Below are 8,705 nucleotides of genomic sequence, written 5' to 3'. Positions count from 1 at the left end.
CTCATGTAAAAAAACAAAACAAAATGAATAAAATAGAGGTTCTATTCATTCTTCTTTTACTTTGGAAATAAGTAGATATTTAACTCTCAAAATTTCTTGAAGACATTCCAAATTCCTCAAATTGTGCCTTAATAACCCGACAGTATTAAATTTAAAAGTCCATGCATTAAAATGTGTTCAGGGGAAAATAGGTTTACTAACCATAGAAACACAGGGAACTTACAAAGTCATATGTGTTTCCCAACCCTACAGAAATTATCCAGTTTAAAAAGTTAACACAAGAAGGAATCTTGTTTCCTACAAACATACTGAAATGATAATCCATGAGATTCTTTTCAAATAACTAATTGGCTACTTAGACTCCTTCTGGTCCTACGATTTACTGGTTTGGATAGAATAATATGAATAGAAGTAGGTAAGATAATATTTGACAGTAATATTCCAGTCAAGGTGGCAGAGTAGGTAAATTCTGTGCTTGACTCCTCTCATGACCACATCAAAATTACAACTAAACTACAGAAGAACCACCATTGAAAATCACCGGAAGTCTAGCAGAACCAAAGTCCTACAATTAAGGATACTGAAGAAGCCATCTTGAGACTGGTAAGGACAGAGGTGGGGAAAGGACTGGTCTCACACCCACATGTGATCATTAAAAATCAGGAGGGGTATCTTGGCTGCAGTATACACTTCAGAGGAGCAAGGGGTCCCAGCCCCACACGAGGCTTCCCAGCCCAGGATTTCAGTGCCAACAAGAGAAGTCTACATAACTTCTGGCTGTGAAAACCAGTGGAGATTGTGGCTGAGTGAGATGGAATATGGTTGTAGTCCCAGGTGCTCCTCTTAAAGGCTCTGCATATAAACTTACCTATGGACTCACCCACTCTGAGCTCCAGTACGGGGACAGCAGCTCAAAAGATGTCAGGGACATATGGGGAGGAAGTGAACTGTCTGGCTTCAGGGCTGGAAGCCAGAGGGCTGGAGGGGCAGCTTTCTGCCAGACAGAAGTGGTGGCAGAATCCATTGTTTCTTGGTTAGGCAACCCACCCCCCTAACATGAAGCAGAGGATCAAATCAGTGATTTAGAAAATAAGGCAGCAGAAAACACCCAATCAAAACAGCAAAAAGAATCCAGAAAAGTGATGACAGTTTAAGGGGCCTCTGGGAAAACACCAAGTACCAACATTAGCATCATAGAGGTACCAGAAGGAGAAGAGAAAGGGATTAAAAACATACTGAAGAAATAATAATAGAAAACTTCCCTAACCTGGTAAATGAAATAGACATACAAGCCTAGAAAACACAGACAATCCCAAACAAGATGAACCCAAAGAGGCCCACACCAAGAAACATTGTAATTAAAATGCCGAAGCTTAAAAAAAGAATCTTAAAAGAAGCAAGAGAAGTTAATTATTTATACGGAACCGCCATAAAACTATCAAATGATTTCTCAGGAGAAAGTTTACAGGCCATAAAGTTTGGCGTGAAATATTCAAAGTGATGAAGAGCAGGGACCTACATCTAAGATTAATCTACCCAGCAAAGCTATCATTTGGAATCGAAGGACAATAAAGAGCTTCCCAGACAAAAAAAGCTAAAGGAGTTCATCACCACCAAACCAATACTACATGAAACGTTACAGGGACTGCTTTAATATTTAAATATGTATATATTTAATATAAATATATATACTTATATATATATATATTTGTATATATATTTAATTTAAATATATATGTATACATATTTATATAAAATAAAATAGCCATAACTACACACTATCAGCAATTACTTTAAATGTAAATAGATTAAATGCTCCAATCAAAAGATAGGATGTATATTTTTTGAATGGATAAGAAAACATGCCCCTTACATATGCTGCCTACAAGAGACTCACTTCAGATTGAAAGACACACACAGACTGAAAGTAAAGGGATGGAAAAAGGTACTTCATGACAATGGAAAGAAAAAAGAAAAGGCTGGGGTAGCAATACATATACCAGACGAAATAGACTTTAAAACAAAGGCTATAGCAAGAGACCAAGAACCTAGTAACCCCACTTCTGGGTGTTATCCAAAGAAACCCAAAATGCTATTTTGAGGGGATGTGTGTATCCATAAGTTCATTGCAGTATTGTTCACAATGGCCAAGATGTGGAGGAGCCTGGGTGTCCTTCGATGGATGAATGGATAAAGAGGAGGTGGTACATGTATACAATGGAATATTGCTCAGCCATGGAAGGGAATGGGTTCTTACCATCTGTGGCAGCAGGATGGACCTGGAGTGTATTGTGTTGAGTGGAGTATGTCAGACAGCGAACAACAGATGCAATGTGATTTCCCTTACATATATGTAGAACCTAAAGAACAAAAACAAAACAGAAACAAACTCAGATACAGAGAACATTTTGATGGTTGCCAGATGGGAGTGGGTTGGGTGTTAGGTGAAAAAGGAAAGGGATTAGGAAGTACAAATTGGTTGTTACAAATTAGTCATGGGTATGTAGGTTATAGCATAAGAATTGTGGTCAGTAATATTGTAACTATGTGTGGTGTCAGATGGGCACTAGATTTGCTGGGATGATGGATAGGAGGGGTTTGGAGGGCAGGGTAAAAAAGTTAAAGGGATTAAGAAGTACAAACTGGTAGTTACAAAACAGTCATGGGGGTGTAAAGTAAAGCATAGGGAACATAGTCAATAATATGGTAATAACTATGCATAGTGCCAGGTGGGTGCTAGACTAGTCAGGGGGATCACTTCTTAAATTATATAAATGTCTAACCACTATGCTATACATCTGAAATTAATATAAAATAATAGTGAATATCACTTTCATTAGAAAATGTACAAAGCGGGGGGAGGTGAAGGGGAATAAAAAGTCCAATTTCCACGTATAAAACAAATAAGTCATGTATATGATATACAGCATAGGGAATACAATTGATAATGTGATAATGTGATAGCATGGTACAGTGTCAGATTGTTGCTGAATTATCATGGTGATCACTCCTGTAGGTATATAAATGTTGACTAACTATGGTGTATACCTGAAACTAATATAATATTGCATATTAACTACTTTAATATAAATCTTTAAAAAGCGGGGGGAAGAATTGAGTCAGTGTCTTGGAAGTCAGATTTCCTGAAGTTATATATTCTTGTGTGTATGTGTGTGTGTGTGTGTGTGTGTGTGTGTGTGTGTGTGTGTGTGTGTGTGTACATTATTTATAAGAGGTCAGCCAGACAACAGTTTTGAAGTAGCTGTCATTTTCATCACATATGTGACCCTGGTAGGCATTCCAGGTGGCAGAATTGAACAAATGTAGTATGTCAATGTTTTGGACAAGGAATCATGTAAGGTACTTGTGAGAGAAGTGTGTGTGCTCAGAATATCATAGTTGGACTATAACGCTCATATTGTGGTCTTTCCGTCTTTGAAGTGCATTCTAATTTATGGTTCTAAATGGAGGTAAATAAATATGTAATGATATGATTTTTGCATATTCTTCAGTATTTAATATGATTTGAAAATAAAATAGTGGAATAGAGTGTTTTGTTTTCTACCTCTATTTAACCTTTACAACTTAAACACGTGGTAATTGTAATCAGTCTTTGCATGTTTTTAATTAGCACCTCCTTTTCTACCACAGTAGCTGCAGTTCTCAGCTGCAGTTCTCAGTAGCTGTCCTGTCTTTGAAGGACAAGGTCATATGGGTGAAGGACACTTAGAGGACTAAGGAGATCGTAATTTATAATTTAATGTGACAAGCTGACATTTTATTTATTATGATGAAACAAGTTTCGGGAAGGAAATGACAACTCACATTTTTAAAATAGATGCATTAGTAAGTGCAATTGTAAAAATTACAAATGAATATAATTATAACTTGTATATTCCCCAATTCTTTTTCCTGGCGGGAGCAGATACTCTTCCTTTAGTATTCAACTAAACCCCCAAGTCTCCATCCTGTATGATTGCCAGAAGTCAAATGCTGTCCCTATGTGCTGTATTTTATCAGTATGAGTGGCATAATTGTTCACATTGAAGTAGAATTTGTCCTACAGTCTGTGGAATCTTGAAATCATTGTCAGCCAGACAGCAGTTGTGAAATAGGTATTATCGTCATCACCTCTGTGACTTTGATAGATATTCCTGATAGCAAACTGGCCATTGTAACATCTCAACATTGTGAACATTTGAATGTAAGGACAATTTGAGGAAGGAATATGAAATCCTTCTCATATGCCCCAAAGCAAGACTAAAAAAAAACACCAGTTTCAAAACTAGTATCACTGGCTTGGAAGAAAATCTCAGAATCAGTAATAATATAGCACCCTTTCCAGATATGCTGCATCGTCAAGACAGTGTTGGAAAAACCAAGATATCAACAACTCTGAGTCAAAAAGTGACTCTGAAGTATAAAACTTAATGAAGAGTCAGTTATAAAGAACCTTTAGGACTGTCTTCCCCAGTTTATTTTCTTACATTTTTATTTTTCCTCTATGTGCAAGAGTGATGTATAATAAAAATCTGTGTTTAAGTAAATCTAAAAGGACTCTTTCCTTCAGTATAAAATAAAAATGTTAAGTTACAAGAAAACATTGTATGCTTGTTTAGTTGGCAGTGTTTTTCTTTCTTTGTGGCACATAAAATAATGGTGCACCTTAAAATGAGGGCATCTTAGATTCAAAGAAATATATTTTTAGGAATTTCCAGGGAGTTGTTACATGCTGTACCAGCTAGTACTGACAGTTGCTGGTCATCTTTCTAATGATGCAGGCTTCATGTACAGCAGAAGGCCTCTTGGCAAGGTCTGTGCGTCTCCTGCCAGCACTTTGTCTTAGGGGGATCCTCAAAGCAGAGTGACACCTAGCTACAACACTGTGCATGTGTGATGTGTCACTGAGTTGGCTCTGACTCTTGCCGACCCCATGAATAAGAAATGTCCCCAATGCCCCGCCCTCAACAGCCCTGCTCACCCTGTAGACTCAGGCCTATGGTTTCTTTTATGGAGTCAGCCCATTTCATACTTGGTCTTCCTCTTTTCCTGCCACCTTCTCTTTTCCCCAGCATTGGTGTCTTTTCCAAAGAACCCTACCTTGTCATGATGTGACCGAAGTAAGTCAGCTTCAGTTTCGTCATTTTTGCCTCCAGCGATCTTTCAGGCTTAATTTGTTCCAGGACCCACTTGTCTGTCTTCCTGGCTGTCCAGGGTTCCGTCCATAGAGCTCTCCTCCAACACCACCTTTCAAATGGCTCTTTTCTTTTTCCTATCAGCCTTCCTCAGTGTCCAACTCTCCCATCTGTACATAGTACGCGGGAATATGAGGGTGTGGATGATCTTAGCCTTGGTCTCTAGTGAAACGTCTCTGCTCTTGGTGGCCTTTCCCGATTCTTCCATTGCTGCCCTTCTGAGTCTCAACCTTCTCCTGACTTCTTGGCTGCAGGATCCATTTGAATTGATGACTGAGCCAAGGTAAGCAAAATCTTTAACAATGTCAATGTCTTCATTGTCTTTGTTAAAATTGTGTATTTCTTCTGTAGTCATAACTTTTATCTTCTTAATGTTAAAATGCAGTCCTTTTTTGGCACTTTCTTCTTTCAATTTCATCAAAATTCCTTTCAAATCACTGTTACTTTCTGCCAATAAGATGGTGTCATCTGCATATTAAGGTATTGCTATTTCTTCTACCAACACCAGTTTTTCACTCCTTCCTCTGAGTCTAGCCCAGCTGTTCACCTGTATGACATTAAGGACCTTTATTGGAATCTTGTGGATGTGAAGAAAAATGTAATGTCGTAAATGAAATTTTAATCTGGAATATTTTATAGCATTTTGTGCAGAGTCCTTTGTTTGCTCTTTCACAGACCGGTCCTTTCCAGATCTCTCCTTGGTCTTACTTCTCTCTGTTATTGCAGCAAACAGCTTGCCTCCCGAGAAAGGGAATACCCTTAGCCAACATTGAAACCCCACTAATGTCTAAAAACTTGTCAAGCTTCCTCTCAGTTCACAAGAAAGTTGGCCTTTCTCATTATTATGGAGAGAAGTTTATTTTTTTATTGACTCAAATTTCTCCTTTCAAGAATAGCATTTTTGCTGTACAGTTTCGTGACTAAAAAACCTATTGAGATGTTTCTCTCTGTAAGGTGTATGTATGTTTTCCAAAATCAAAGAATATTTTCCTAAAGATAAATTCTGCTTCTATTCTTAATATAATAGAGAAAAACATTAGGCAGCTTGTTAAAATAGAAGCTTGTTCCTGCTGTGTAAAAAAAAAAAAATCACTGTGAGAAAATATAACAATAACAACAACAACAACAAAAACCGTAAAATTTCAGAGACCTCCATGATGACTTCAAGTTTGATGCCATATTTGCACTAAAAGCTTAATGACATGAATGAGTGTGTATTAAGAGAGACTGGTACCCTCTGAAGCCACAGGAGAATGAGGTAGATTTACAAATAGGAATTGGTGAGATTTCATCACAATTTCTACTTCCAAAGTCTCCAAAACAGAATAAACTAAACTTAGGCAAAATCACCAATTATTCAACAGGATCTATAAATACTGCACATAGAAAATAAAATATGAGTTACAAATCAGAGCAGTATTTCAAACTACAGTGTATTAAACTTTGGAAATGTAAGCTTCACCAAAGGAACTTGGTAAAAACTGAAAAGTTCTAGCTCCTAGCCCCTAATTATTTCTGAATTAGTAAGTTTGGTGGAAAGTCTAGAAATTTACATATTTGTCACAAAAACATCAGCTGATTCTGAAGCAAATGGTTCAAGGCATTGCATTCAAGAAATAAAAACTGCTATAAAGCCTGTAATCTCAAATAAGAAAAAAGAATCCAATAACATATTACAATAATATGCCACAAATTATTTGACTATTTGCCTGGATATCTGGATACTTAGTTAAACAATCAGCAGATTCATGAAAAAAAAAATTTAAAACACTTTTAGGTATCTAATGGGCAAATTATTCCTTAGTATTTAATGATCTTCAGAGAGAAAAAAATAAATGTTAGCATGGTAGTTTAATTACATTGCTTGGAAATATCTCAGTTGTTTAAAATATGTGTAGAACATCACAATTTTGATCATGCACAGTGTATTTTGTGTTCCATGAAGCCTAAACTTCAATAATAATAATTATTATTATTATATAACTGAAATACTGTAGAATTGACATTTCAAAATTCTCAGGCCATGTGTCATGTGTATAGATTCTGTCATTAACATGTAGTACGTTCTGAACAACAAAATGTTTTTAACAATGAAAGGTGTGTGTTATTATAAAAATACGTTAAGGGTTTTGTATAACATTGTATGTACTTAAAAAACAAATATACAAGTCCATAATTATTTAATGTTGTCAACTGTAAGAGTAAAATACATTATTGTATTCAAAACTATTTAAAAAAATATTTTCTCAGTTCAGCATCAAAATTAGGTTTCTCTATTTATTCATCAGGTAAAAATTAAACCCTTTCTACGTGCAAGGCACTGTGTTAGAATCTGTGGTGGATAAAATATCCTTGCTTAAAATATAGTAGAAAAGAGAAGAATTTCAATACATAGAAAAAATACTCTGTTTGCCTGCTACAGTTTATTTTCCTTATTTCCTCACATGTAAAAAGAAGTACAATTTTTAGAACATGACTTTGGAATTAGGTGTCAATTAACCTCTTAGATTCTCCATTACTTTATCTGTAAAATTGGGAAAGTATTACCTACCTCATAAGGTTGTTATAAAAATAAACGAGATGATGCATATAGCTCAGAGTAGGAGTCTTGGATTGATTATTATTACTGTTAGTAGTCATAGGATACTCTTGTTTTTATGTAAATGACAGGATTTCATGACTACAATCATCTCTGGAGGAAGCATTTTTAGTGCCCTGGAAAATGTTTCTCTAATTTCAAGAAGATCAGTACAAAGCAGTCGAATGAGTTGGAACATGAACAGATTTCTGAACTACAGTCTTTTTTTTTTTTTAATAAGAGGCATTTTTATGTCTAAAATTTGCTTAAAGTTTACAAAAAACATTTCACATGTTATTTCATTTAATTTTCCTGACATTTCTCAGTCACACATATCACTATTATTATTCTGTTAAAGAAACTAAGTTTGGAAGATGGCAGATGCTAAAACATTAAAGACTATAAGTAGTTGAACTGCATCTGGGATCTCTGATCTCAAATTGCAATTCATTCATTCATTCACTTACTCATTAACCATTTATTGAATAAAACTTATTTGTACTTCATATGCATTTCACATAGTAGACAAATTGCCTGAAATATTGAGTGTGATATCCTAACACCGGGACTAAGGCTAAAACTAGTACTTCTGAGAGGGATTGTAGGTCTCAAAGAGGGTGATGGTGAGAATGTATATATGGAGTTTGCACTAATACATAACTGTGTTGAGCAGTAACCATCCCCCCTTTTGTATAAGGGGACCTATTTACTTTTTACTAACATTTCTTCCCTTTCCCATTCTAAGCCACCTGAGCTAAAATGCCGCGGAAATACTAAGACAGGAGAGTATTTCCAGATGAAAAGAACACCTGTGAGCATCTCCTCCCGGTCACTCTGAACAAACACATTCAGTTCACATGAAGATGCTAAGGTACCTAAAAGAATTGTGGCCCGAGTGTGGCAACCTTTTTGAGCTTATCCAGGATACTCCC

This window comes from Rhinolophus hipposideros (assembly GCF_964194185.1).
Source record: "Rhinolophus hipposideros genome assembly, chromosome: 25".
Classification (NCBI taxonomy): domain Eukaryota; kingdom Metazoa; phylum Chordata; class Mammalia; order Chiroptera; family Rhinolophidae; genus Rhinolophus; species Rhinolophus hipposideros.
The sequence above is the reverse complement of the archived record's forward strand: the minus strand, read 5'-3'. Positions refer to the sequence as shown.